Genomic DNA, 14,259 nt, shown 5'->3' on the forward strand with positions numbered 1-14,259 from the left:
ATACTCCAAATGGCCAGAGAGGAATGAACATCCGCACTAAGAGTTCACGGATAGGACCAAACTACTCCTTCCACAGCAGTGACCATGAAGGATCCTGGACACCACCTGGAGTGGAGGCCCCTTTCCCCTACTGGCCCAGAATCCTGCATCCTGTCACTTAACCACCTATCACTGAGTATCTTCTGAGTATCTTTCTACCCTCATGACTGAGTCATCCAAGAGACTGTTTAAAAGCCAATACTAAGAGATTTTGATTGTCTATTCAGCAATTTTCACATTACAACTAAAGAAAATAAAGCTTGATAAAATCTCCTTGAATAGTAGGAAAATGGATTTCTGTAGGAGCCGGCATTTTTGTATTAACTGAAAGAGGAGTTTTTGTTTGTTCTTAATGGTGAAAAACAGTTTTTGCACAGCAAAGGAAATCATAAAAAAAAAAAAAGACAATGAAAAAACAACCTATGGAATGGGAGAAAATAGTTGCAGATGGTGCAGCTGACAAGAGCTTAATCTCCAAAAAAATACAGTCAACTCATACAACTCAACAACAACAACAAAACACAATCAAAAAATGGGCAGAAGACCTAAATAGACATTTCTGTAGAGAAGACATACAGATAGCCAACAGGCAAATGAAAAAATGCTATCACTGATTATTAGAGAAACTAGGAGGTACCACCTCACACTGGTCAGAATGGTCATCATTAATCAGTCTATAAATAACAAATGCTAGAGAGGGTGTGGAGAAAAAGGAACCTTCTTACACTGTTTGTGGGAATGTAAATTGGTACAACCACTGTGGAAAACAATATGGAGTTTCTTAATAAAACTAAATAGAGCACTACTGTATGACCCAGAAACCCCACTCCTGGGCATATATTCAGACAAAACTAAAATTCAAAAAGATACATACAAACCAGCTGTAATGGAAAAAAATTTTAAAATCACTATTACAAATTTTAAAAAAGATACATGCACCCGGAGTTCCCGTCGTGGTGCAGTGGTTAACGAATCCAACTAGGAACCATGAGGTTGCGGGTTCAGTCCCTGCCCTTGCTCAGTGGGTTAACCATCCGGCGTTGCTGTGAGCTGTGGTGTGGGTTGTAGACGCGGCTCGGATCCCGCGTTGCTGTGGCTCTGGCATCGGCTGGTGGCTTCAGCTCCGATTCGACCCCTAGGCTGGGAACCTCCATATGCCGCGGGAGCGGCCCAAAAAATGGCAAAAAGACAAAAAAAAAAAAAAAAGATACATGCACCCATATGTTCATAGCAGCACTATTCACAATGGCCAAGACATGGAAGCAACCTAAATGTCCATCGACAGATGAATGGATTAAGAAGCTGTGGTAGTATACACGATGGAATACTACTGAGCAATGACAAAGAACAAAATAATGTCATTTGCAGCAACATGGATGCAACTAGAGCTTATCATACTAAGTGAAATAAGTCAGAAAGAGAAATACAAATACTACATGATATCACTTATTTGTGGAATCTAAAATATGGCACAAATCAGCCTATCCAAAGAACAGAAACAGACTCACACTCACAGACATAGAGAACAGACCTGTGGTTGCCAAGGGGAAGATGGGATGGACTGGGAGTTTGGGATTAGTAGATGTAAACTATTACACTTAGAATGGATAAGCAATGAGGTCCTACTGTACAGCACGGGGAACTATATCCAATCTCTTGAGATAGACCATGATGGAAGATAATATAAGAAAGGGTATGAATGTATGTGTATGACTGGATCGCTTTGCTATACAGCAGAAACTGGCATAACACTATAAATCACCTATACTTCAATTAAAAAAATAAAAAACAAAAAAAGGTGAGAAACACTAGAGAATAGATATTTCTACTTTCTATAGACTTGATTCTGTTGATCTTGATCTAGTATAAAGTAGACTCTGATTGGGGAGGGACTATAAAAATACATAAATTGATAATAAATAAATAAATTTAAACATGAGCCACTATACTCAGTTCCAAAAAAGTCATCACTGGAGTTCCCATAGTAGCTCAGCAGGTTAAGAACCCGACGTAGTGTCTGTCAGGATTCGGGTTTGATCCCTGGCCTTGCTCAGTGAGTTAAGGATCCAGTACTGCTGCAAGCTATGGTAGAGGTCGCATATGCAGCTCGAATCCAGTGTGGCTGTGGCTGTGGCTGTGGCTGTGGTGTAGGTCAGCAGCTACAGCTCCAATTTGACCCCTAGCTCCAGAACTTCCTTATGCTCCAAGTGTGGCCCTAAAAAGAAAAGTAAAAGAAAAAAAAAAAAAAAACCCCAAAAGTCATCATTAAATTTGTAAATAATGTCTCAGTAGTAGTGCTGAGGATGGGCCAAAGTCAAGAGTGTCTGTTGCATCCTTTCTTGGATTATTTTCAAAATAGTGCTTCTGCATTTATACAGGGCCATTTTGATTTGGTTACATCAAAATTTTAAAATATCCTGCTTTAGGTCTGTTTCTTAATTGGTCTATCCTCGCCACCCCGCCCCCTCCTCCATCAAACTTAAACATAAGGAGGACAGGAGCTTTGCAATGGCAATGGTCACCAAGGATCCATTCTTAATCATGACAACATGCTTTTTACAAGCAGTAGGAGCAGAGGTAAAGCCTAAGCAAATCATTTTTCTTCATCATATTTCTTGGGATACAATACAAAAAATTCTAGACATTCAGCTATACGATTGATAATGCCTGTTTGCTGCCTGGACAATGTGAAAATACTATACATGGAATAGGAACTAGGGGGCAACTCTCGTCTTTGGCAGTAAAGACACTCACGTGCCTGACGTGTGGTTTCCTTCTGCAAAAGGGGTAGGAGGTAGAATAGGGAAGAAAGAAGAGGAAGTCAGGAGATTCATTCATTCAATTAATAAATATTTATTGAGCTTTACTATAGTCCATCTGCTGTTCTAGGCACTGTTGATAGAAACAAAACAAAGATTCCTGAAAAGATCCTGTTTGTAACTGGAGTTCTAGCAGGATATAGCCGAATAAAGTTTTATCACAGCATATGTAGGACATGAGTGTATGAGCTGCTGATACACAATGACAGGTTCACATTTAAGCCTACAGTATATTTCTTATAGCCATGTTTGGAACTTATTGTAGATATTAATTACATACAGTCACCTACGAGAATTCTTATGGCAGTTGTGATGGTTCTGTCCTTGATGCTCTTGGAGAGGTGACATTCACCATACATAAGAAGGTGTGTCAAACACCAAAATTTAAGTTAGAGAGATAAGGCTAAAAATTTTATGTTAATTTATTATCTTAGCTGCATATTTTTGTGGCACTGTGGATTCTTCCTGGCCTTTATTACAGAAAAGACAATTAAGTGATGTCAGCTATAGAAAGGCTAAAACTCTCGTGGTCTAGAAGATACCAGAATCTCCATCTTTAGGTTCAAGAACTGTTCCAGATCTTTCTTCCAATACATTGCCACCTAAAAATCACTATGTCCTTTTGAGATGTTGCATAACAATTTTCATAAAAGTATACATTCCAGAGAAGTATATTTTGATTTATTGGACTACAATAGACACTGCTATTTACCTATTCAATTAATATTTCCCTCTTCTTTCTTGTTGAGACAATCCTGATTTTGGTAAGGCAGCAATAGCTCATCCTAGTGTCAATAGGAGTGTCCTAGGCAAAATGGTGGCGGTGGAGGTGGTGTATGTGATGTGTAGGCCATTAAGACGACACAATGGCAACAGACATAGCTGGCACCGTATTTGTCCCCTTCTTTCCCTATTTTGCCTTGAACAGTGAATGGTGTCTGAAAAGTGCAACAGCCACCTTGGGCCATGAAGGAAAGAGTGAGAAAATCATTGGGGTGTCATCTCTGACATAACTGAGATACTGAACCAATGCCTGTGGCTGCTACTTCCACCTTATTATTTGAGAAAAATGAATTATTTGCTTAAACCATTGTAGTCTGGTTTTCCGTTACTTGCTAATGAATGTAATCCTAGCTGACATGAGACTTTGTGGGCATGGTAGTGCTAATTCTGCAGATCAAATATCCTTACAAGCAATGATTATAACTAGACTTTACTCTTCCCAGGGTCAAAAGCTCTCTGTCTTCCAAAACCTGAATTTCATTTTTCTCTGTTTGTTTTGGGATATGTCTTTCATGTTGCAGTTTTTTCTCAAATGTCTGGATTCCTTGGCTGGCCATTAATTTTTGAGACTGACTCATAAAAAGTTCTTTGGAAGCTCTGGAAACATTAACAAGGTTTGTTGCCTGAAAGACTTTGGCATAGGGTGATTGGGTGGTGAACCAGCCTTTTATTGAGGGATCCTCTACTCTCAGTGACTGGAGGTCTCTCCATTGGGACTGTCTAGTTTCTCTAGAGGAGAATCTTTAATTGACTGGGCAGGGGTTGGGACTAGGCATATGTTTGGTTGCTGGCACACTGGGAGTAGGAAGCCTGAGGCTTCTACAGTTCATTATGTATCTTATATGCCAGTTTTCAACCCTATGACTTGTTCTTGCTCTGTGTGTGGCTTAATTTCTAATTCTATAGCCTTTTGGCTTAATCTCTCCAGAGTATGTACTTTCATTCTCCTGGGCAGTGGTAAGTGGAAAGGGTAATATTTATCTGACTCCTTGAAGTTGGAAGGGGAATAGTTGGAAAGGGACTAGAGGTTCAACCATTGTCCACACATATATTCCACCAATCCCATTAATTTGAGTCATATCTTCACTTCTACCTTTTGTGGTACTTGCTGTCTCCAAACACTGAGACTTTCAGCTTCTAGCTCATTATTCATTGGAATTTCCCTTTGAGATGCTTAGATTTCAACTTTCTCTGTTCTATTAAGTTAGATATTACTTCAGTCACTTTCCATCTTCCATAAGTTTGTTGAAAATTTTTTTGTTTCTGTTTCCTCTCTAACTTGTTGGGAGTAGTGCCTTTTTACTTTATTGTTATTTTATTGGTTGTTGAGAGGAGGTTCAGGCATGTGGTCACTCTGCCATGTTTTTCTTCCTCTATCTAGTTAATTTTGAATTCCAGAAATTATGGTGGTGGGCATCCCAATAATTGGCTGTGGGAATAAAAACTCCCAAGAAAGGTTTTCTAGTTGAGCAGATTGTGGCAGGATCTTGAATCACTTTCTAGTGAAAGAAACCCTGTGTAAACAGGCTTTAACAAAAGAAGAATTTATTGGCTCAAGCAAGTTGGGAGGTTTGGGGGAGGGGTTAAATAAACAATTTTGGTTTAAAAGAGAAACTCAGAAATAATCTATTATGTAGGATGAACACAAGCTATCTACATTAACTATTATAAGTAAAATAAGATAAATTAATAAATTCAGGACAAAGTGAACATGTCAGCTAGAAGCTTTTTTTCCCTTTCTTTCTTTTTTTGGCCATACCTGCAGCATATGGAAGTTTCCAGGGCAGAGACTGAAGCTGAGCCACAGATGTGACCTATGTCACAGCTGTGGCAATGCCAGGTCTTTAACTAACTGCGCCAGGCTGGGGATAGAACCTGAGCTGCAGCAGAGACAATGCTGGATCTTTAACCCACTGTGCCACAGCAGGTACTCCTCAGCTAGAAGCTTTAGAGGGAGACAAAACAAGAAGAGAAATGAGTAGGAACTGAAGACTGCCTATGTTTTCACGAACACAAAAGCAAGGGCAGCAAAGAATGCAATGGGAACTACTGAACCTGATGTGATTCAAACTTCACTCAATTTGTGATGTGCTCTTTTCTACAGTTATTCTGGCAACAGAACACCCTCTTTATGAAGGTGACAAAGACCACATGCAGATGAAGTAAACAACTAGTAGGGGCAAAGCCACAGGTAGTTCAGCTATCTGAACACTGGGGAACTATCCAGAAAGGAGTTTGGGAAGTGATTTGGAGAGATGTTTTGGAAGTGATATAACCACAGATAAAAGAGTAATATTACGAGGAAAATAATTTGTTTGTTAAAAGGATTATCTAGACACTGTGGGCTTGTGAGAGCTTCAAGGTACTTTCAACCTGATATCTTTCTCTCTGACTGGTCAAAGTTAACAAAGATAATGAATCATGTGCTTGTATATTCTTGTCTCAACAGTTGTTTCATTGGCATCAATGCCTGGAAGGGAAACCCTAGGAATCTAAGACTGGGAAAATAGTGGGAGTTTTTACTCCTGGTGAGCTGGGTAAATTGGTCTGGGATTGGAGCAATTGAGGCTACTGCTCAAGAGCAGATGGTAGGAGAAGAAAGAGGAGTTAACATAGATCTGGCTTCAGACATAACAGGATCCGGGGGCTCATGATGTCATCAGGCTGTTTCCCAGTCTCCTAGCTCTACTTATCTCTTGTAGTTTCTTTCTGGGTTTCCTGAGTCCCAGACGCTTATGCTCCCAGCTTAGCAAATTCAGCAAAAAGAGCAGTCTTTTCCAACAGCTCTGACAAAAAAACTCCTGAAGGTGATTCTGATATGTTTTGCTAAGGTCACATATACATCTCTGAAACAAGCAATGACACTAAGGAAATGGGGAACTCTAGCTAGCCTGGCCTGGCCACTTATACATTTTTTGTGATGATGGTAATATGGGCCTGAGTGAGAGTTCAACCCCAACTAAGATACCTAGATTGGGTTCTTACATGAAAGAAGAGCTCTAGTATAAGGGAAAGGAACTAGACTATTAAGAACAAGACAGGTTCAGTTACCACTGATGGAACAGAATCTTATCCCATCTGCTAGCCACCATGATCCCTAACAGAGGTTACATCACTCAATAGAAAACATTCTAAGCTTTTAGAATAATCATGGAATAATAATAAGTAAATTTTTATTTAGTGTGATGATCATAATACCTGCAAAAATGATGCTATTACAGCCTCATTCTGTTTTTTGTTTTTGTATTTTTAAGGGCTGCACTCATGGCATATGGAAATTCCCAGGCTAGGGGTCGAATCCCAGCTGGAGCTGCAGCTGCTGGCCTACACCACACCACAGCAACGTGGGATCCGAGCCACGTCTATGACCTATACCACAGCTCACGACAACGCTGGATCCTTAACCCACTGAGCAGGCCAGGGATCGAAACCTAGTCTTCAAGGAAACTAGATGGGTTGGTTACTGCCGAGCCACAACAGGAAATCCTACAGCCTCATTCTTTAAGCTTCATAAATCTGAGCTTTAAAATGTGGTAGCAATGAACTTCTTTGCAGAACAGATACTGACTCACGGAATCTGAAAAACTCACAGTTTCCAAAGGAGATAGTTTGGGGGTTGGGGGGAGGCACTGGGGTTGTGGGATGGAAATCCTATAAAATTGGATTGTGATGATCATTGTACAACTATAAATGTAATAAATTCAATGAGTAATAAAAAAAAATGTGGTAGCTATGAAGATAGAGACCATGGTAGTGACTAAGAGGAGAGGAATAACTTCAGAGTAGATGTGCCCCTACGGGCTTATTACTGCCCAGGCTTCTCCGACCTAGCCTTTTTCTCAATGCCCCCCTCACTTTGGCCACACCCACAGCACGCAGAAGTTCCTGGGTCAGGGACTGAATCTGCGCCACAGCAGTGACCTAAGCTGCTGCAGTGAAAATGCCAGATCCTTAACCTGCTGCACCACAAGAGAACGCCCTCGGTGTCCTTCTTTATCAAAAGTTTTTAATCCAATATTTTCCTGACTGGAAAGGAATATAGTGGTTACTATGCACATAAATTATATCTAAAATGGCCACCTATGAGAAAATAGGGTTTTACCCATCAGAAAATAGTCAACTTTTTCTAAAATGTTTATTTTATAAAGTGAAGAATATCTAAGGAATATAAAAGTGGGAACAAGCAAGGTATTTTTTGTAAATCAGATATAGTCTGAATATTCTCACACCTTTTTGGGAACCAAAAAGTCTCATCAACAATATATGTCCACCTAAAAGATTTCAAAAACTTACCCGCACAAAATCTTCACCAGTTAATTTGGGAGTTGTGAATGGTTTTCTTGCACGTGTTTAGGAATAAATCTGCTCATGTTCCTATGGTGGCCCACTCTCCTGGTGGAAATTCCTTATTCAAAATCTGTTTGGGAGTTCCTGTCATGGTTCAGCAGTAACAAACCCGATTACTATAAATGAGGATGCAGGTTTGATCCAGTGGGTTAAGGATCCAGTGTTGCTGTGAGCTGTGGTGTAGGTCGCAGACACAGCTCGGATCTGACATTGATGTAACTGTGAAGTAGGCAACAACACAACGCTAATCATCAGAGAAATGCAAATCAAAACCACAGTGAGTAAAAACTACCTGTTAGAATGATTATTCACGAAATGGCAAAAGATAACAAGGACAGACAAGAATTTGGAGGAAAGAGCCATTTGCAGCAACATGGATGGAACTAGAGACTCATACTAAGTGAAGTAAGTCAGAAAGAGAAAGACAAATACCATATGATGTCACTAATATCTGGAATCTAATATATAGCACAAATGAACCTTTCCACAGAAAAGAAACCCATGGACTTGGAGAACAGACTTGTGGTTACCAAGGGGGAGGGGGAGAAGGTGGGATGGACTGGGAACATGGAGTTAACAGATGCAAACTACTGCCTTTGGAATGGATGAGCAATGAGATCCTGCTGTATAGCACTGGGAACTATATCTAGTCCCTTGTGATGGAGCATGATGGAGGATAGTGCGAGAAAAAAAATGTATATATGTATGTGTGACTGGGTCACCTTGCTGTACAGTAGAAAACTGACAGAACACTGTAAACCAGCTATGACAGAAAAAAAATCATTAAAAAAAAAGAATATGGAGAAAAGAGAATCCTTGTGCATGCACTGTTAGTAGGAATGTAAATTAAAAAAAAAAAAAGGGAGTTCTCATAGTGGCTCAGCAGGTTAAGAACCCAACTAGTATCCATGAGGATGTAGGTTCAAACCCTGGCCTCGCTCAGTGGGTTAAGGATCTGGTGTTGCTATGAACTGTGGTATAGGTTGCAGACACAACTTGGATCGCACATTGCATGGCTGTGGCACAGGCTGACAGCTGTAGCTCCAGTTTAACCCTAGCCTTTGAACTTTCCACATGCCACTCCTATGGCCCTGAAAAGGAAAAAAAAAAAACTCTGTTTGAAGGAGGCACCAACCCATTGCTGGGACCCACCATGCAAATTTTGCTTTTCTGCTGCTGAATCCTATACAGTACTTGCTATAATTGCTTTGCTCCACCTATTTGGAAATGAAAACAATGCCTTAGCCCATTCTGTTCTTTATTACTTGGTTCTCAAATTAGTACTCTATATGCCAGTCTGACAAAGTATCATGAGAAAGTTTCTTCAACTTCTGATTCAAACACTTGAGGGACCTAATGAGTCCACAGGACCTAGTGGGTCAGGATGGAGTAGAGGCGGAAGGGTGAGAGGCCATGCCTTCTGCTCTACTCTTTCCAGATTCTCGTTCATAATCTTTTTCTTTTCTTCCTTAACTTTCAAATCCCCCAAGCCTCTAGGCATAACTCTCTAAGTTAAGAGTCAAACAACCCTGTGCTTGTTTACAGATTCAAATTTATGTCCAGAACAAGAGAGGGTGTATGTCAAAGTGTAGGTCCTTTGGATCATCCGCTTCTCAGAAAGACTGCTTTTCAGAATACTGTCATTGAGACTTTCAAAAGTAGTTTTTAATCATCTTTACTAAGGGAACAGGGAACAGAATGGCTATATAAAAGTTGACAATGGTTTTATTCTTTCCCAAACCTAGAGAGTAGCCTACACTCTCTTTGTTCTATATTCTATACTCAGCGTGTTACTGAGCACATGTTCATAACTGAAAGTTCTATTTCTTATGCTCACTTCCATTAAATGAGAGGATGAATGCTGCGAGTATTCTGTAAATGTTAGATGTTGTAATCCCTATTACATTTTTTTACATTAAAAAAAATTGAGCATTGTTAACATATTTTCAGTATATTGTCAATACTTTTCCATTGAAGCCAAACATACATTAAGTTCTTACTCAAATCCAGTGATGGGGATCTGTGATGAAATAATTTTGAATTCATTTTTTTTTCTTGTATTAAGTTTCCTTTGAAATCAGTGGTATTTCTGAACATGGGCTAAGTCCAAGAAACATTCTGTAGAATAAGAATCCCATCCAGTATTAACGAGTCATTCTGTTCTTCTTCCCCATCTGAATTACACATCAATTTGGCTTTATGGGTTTTAATAAAAATGATTTTGCAGCCCTCTAAATAAAGTTTCTTTTGATGATATGCTTATAGTGAGGAGATTAAAATTATCTCAATAATAAAATGTACAATAATCTTTAAAGATTACAGCTCCATAAAAGAATTTGTGAATCATAATAGTATTCAATTTTATTTGACCCTCTTAATATATATATATCTTAGGCTATGCCAATGGCATGCAGAAGTTCCTGGGCCAGGAATTGAACCTGTGCCATAGCAGTGATAATGTCATATCCTTAACCCACCCACTGAACCACTTGGGAACTCCTACAAGAGTGGTTTTCTTTCTTCCTTCCTTCCTTCCTTCCTTTCTTTCTTGTGCTAAGTCTGCAGCATGTGGAATTTCCTGGGCCAGGGATCAAACCCATGCCACAGCAGTGACTAGAGCCACAGCAATGACAATGCTGGCTCCTTAACCTGCTGAGCCACATGGGAACTCTGGCCCTCTTAGTATTTATATTGCAAAATATTAAAGAGAATGTTTAAAAGCTTCCCAAACTCCATCATTTTATTAAAAATGGCTTTAAAATTTTTCCAAATTTCCTTCCAGCTTTGTCTATTTGTGTATACATAACTGTGAACACAGAATATATGCTATACATGTAGTTCATCTAATAAAGATTCTCAGAGCTCCTGTCGTGCCTCGGTGGTTAATGAATCCGACTAGGAACCATGAGGTAGAGGGTTAGATCCCTGGCCTTGCTCAGTGGGTTAAGGATCCGGCATTACTGTGAGCTGTGGTGTAGGTTGCAGACGTGGCTCGGATCCCTCATTGTTGTGGCTCTGGTATAGGCCGGTGGCTACAGCTCTGATTAGACCCCTAGCCTGGGAACTGCCATATGCCACAGGTGCAGCCCTGGAAAAGACAAAAAGACTAAAAAAAAAAGGATTCTCAACCAGGGCCAATTTTGCCCCTTCCCCACTATGGTACAGTTAGAAATATCTGGAGACAATTGTGATGGTCTCTGCCATAAGCAGGTGTGTGCTACCTGGGTCTCATGGGTGGAGATCAAGGATGCTGCTAAACATACTACAATGTATAGCCCTTTAAAAAGAAAATTATTCAATCCAAAAAGTCAGTAGTGCCAAGGTTGAGAAACCTTTGTACACACACACACTCGTTTGTATTATGCTTTTAAAAACTTTCTATTAAATAATAAATCTTTTTGTCAAAAGATTCTTATAATTATCTCTTACTTTATTTGACAATCATAGTTTATCTAATGATTTCTCCACTCTCAGATATCATAATGTTACAAACATCTTCATATACATGGCTTCTAAATTAGTTTATATTAAACTTAAATTCTCACGAGTAAAATAACTTTGATAAAGTGTATTATCATTTTAATGGCTCTTAAATTTGGTATAAGAACCATATAAATGTAAACTTTGGCAAAGTGCATTAATTATTAAGTTTATTAAATTGAATTAAAAGTTTTTGCTTTTACTACAGTTTCTATAAAATTTTGTAAGTGGGAAGTAATGGTGCTGGGGAAGGATTACACCTCACAGTTTTAGCCTTTTGAACAGACAATATGATTTCAGGAGCAGATATCTCTTTACTGATATTTATGTTCTGAGGGGGAAAGGTTTGTGACAGTGTTTTATTAATCTTCATATCCACCAGAGCATTAGGTTGAAAATGTACATGAAAGACATTTGTTGAATGGACTGACAGGTAGGAGTCATAACACTTGAAGTGACTAGTTGAATGTGACTGACTTTATTAGGGCAGATGATAGCATAGAAATCTGTGTGTTCCCATAAAACCATTAGCATTCATGTTGTGATTGGTTCTTATAGTTATCATTATACTCAACAATTTAAAGATGATTTCTCTTGCTATTAGACTCTACTAGAATTATCTGCTAAGGTTGGTTGTAAAAGCCAAGATATTGAAGGTCTGGGAACAAACACATGGCTCTGCCTCTCAGCCAGGATGAAAAAGCACTCTTGAGCAACATAATACTGGTTTTTGTTTAGTTTAACAGGGACACAAAGGCATTAAAAATCAATGAATTGATTGATGAATTTTTAATAACTAGGGAATACATATGGCACAAAAGCTGAGAAATATAAAATAATATATAAAGTATTTTTTCAAACTGGGATTTCCAGTAATCCAGTTTCCTTCCCTGGAGGGTCTAACATGGATATGATAGGTATAGGCTAGAAACTACCATAAACAAGAGGTCCCCAAATAGGGCACGCAAGCAAAATAGAAGTTCGCCTCTCTCATGTAACAGTCTAGAAGTACATGGGGAGGGGGTGCTGATCCATAAAAATCATCCCAGGATTTTCAGTCTTGCTCTTCTGCTACCCCTTTCACTGTTGTGCATAGTGGAAGTTAACTTGGTGCCACATCCATACTGCAGCATAAAGGAGGGAAAGAAGGCTCATAGAAGTTAAATAATTTCTTTTTAAGCACATGATGGAGAAGTTGCACCATCATTCCTATTCATATTCCATTTGCAAGAACTTTCTCATGTGCCATGCCTAGCTGCAAGGGAGGCTGGGAACCATAGTCTTTAGCTGAGTGGCTGTACTTACAGCTGAAACTGCAGAAGAAGAGAACTGAAATTTTTAGCCGTGGGTGTCTAAGAAATAAGATTCTTCCACAATGTGGCAATGTTGTCAGCTGAATCATAAGTCAGTGTATCTGTCCCAGTATTGAACTGTGAAGTCTGGCATATTATAACTCATCCCTCCAAAATACCAAGAAATAAATAGCAATCAACAGAGACTTGATGGTTCAATCCATTTCATTTCTAAATTGTCTTCTTTAATCCATTCTTCTCTTTCCTATATTTGAATCTCTAAGACTGGGGCATGATAATCTGGAGGTCACTGGCAATGAGTTAACCTTTTAAAGTTGTGAAGGAGGTGAAATTTATCTTTGGTGATCCTAGTTTTCTTTACCCTCCTTTCCTGGGTATTCAATAACCAAGGTGCCCTGACCATTCAACCACATACCACAATGCACATAAGACTGCTCTCCATATAGGGCTGTAGTTATAAAATTCTCTCTTTTCCTTGCTCACTGGACAATTACCACTGTATTGTTCCACCTCCAGGTGGTTGATAATGGTTGAGAAATAGAGGGTATAAAATGGGTTTAAGAAGTGGTTGAAATGTTAGCACCTGTGAAAAGAATTCAATTTGATTCGGTAGGACTGTTGCCCTATCTAGTTCAAAAGGACTAGAGTTTGTCTTACTGTTTGCAGGACAAAACCAAACCAAACCAAACCAAACCTTCAAAACTCCCAAACATATATGTATATATAATGTCTGAACCGCAGATGTACACATTGCAGAAACATTTCCAAATACCATTTTTGTAAATTTTCGTTTCTTTTCTACAAAAAGCACCGTACTACAGAAACAATAATACAGACTTACTTTCTTTCTTCTCCCTTCCTGTGGCCATTTTGGTGTCACTAGCGGAACAGCTGAAGCCGTCTTAGGACTTTTCTTTTAGGTTGAGATAATATGCTTATTAGCACTTTCTTTTCTCACTGCAAATCTTCAACAGAAGAGTTGACTTGGTGATATGTAAGTTGATTATAGCTATCTTCAGTTCTCTTAATCTGTTGCAAGAATATTTCATATTTTAAAAATTATCTGTAATTAATAAAGGATTCCAAAAAGAGCACACATATTGGCCAATACTTGACCAAGACTCAATTATGGACATATTTATTCCAACATTTATTCAAATGTTTCCCACATCTCAGCATGGGTGGAAAATATTAATATTTGCACTGCACACTGACGTAAGCTATAGTCATCTGGCCTGGAGACTCTGCCTGCACCTGGCCTCACCTAACTGCCCCAAAAGTTGAAGGGAATCATTATCTCAGCATACCCCAGGGCAACCTGGTTGGACAGGGCTTATCTAAAATGCCGCTATTCAAAATGTGGTCTTTACATCAGGAGCATCAGTATCACCAGTGAGGTTGTTAGAAATGCAGAATTGCAGGCTCTAACCCAATTTATCAAATCTGTACTATCCTAAGATTCCCAGATGATTTATCTG

General features: G+C 39.1%; 1 protein-coding gene across 13 annotated transcripts in view; it reads right to left on the minus strand.

Moving 5' to 3' along the window:
• LOC102164129 (uncharacterized) overlaps positions 1-14,259 on the minus strand; it is a 56,333-nt gene that overhangs the window by 32,913 nt on the left and 9,161 nt on the right. For 8 of the 13 annotated variants that reach the window (XR_014842184.1, XR_014842183.1, XR_014842182.1 and 5 more), the window contains one exon: positions 13,623-13,810. The gene's annotated coding sequence lies outside the window, so the exon portion shown is untranslated. Of the gene's footprint in view, positions 1-5,169; positions 9,080-10,528; positions 12,593-13,622; positions 13,811-14,259 lie in introns of those variants that run through there. The other 5 variants (XR_014842190.1, XR_014842194.1, XR_014842192.1 and 2 more) reach the window with 5 other exon arrangements.

The sequence above is a fragment of the Sus scrofa genome, chromosome 3 (assembly GCF_054392235.1).
Source record: "Sus scrofa isolate SSC_HxYL_T2T_F1_AM1 chromosome 3, Sscrofa_HxYL_maternal_Yorkshire_Landrace_v2.0, whole genome shotgun sequence".
NCBI lineage: Eukaryota > Metazoa > Chordata > Mammalia > Artiodactyla > Suidae > Sus > Sus scrofa.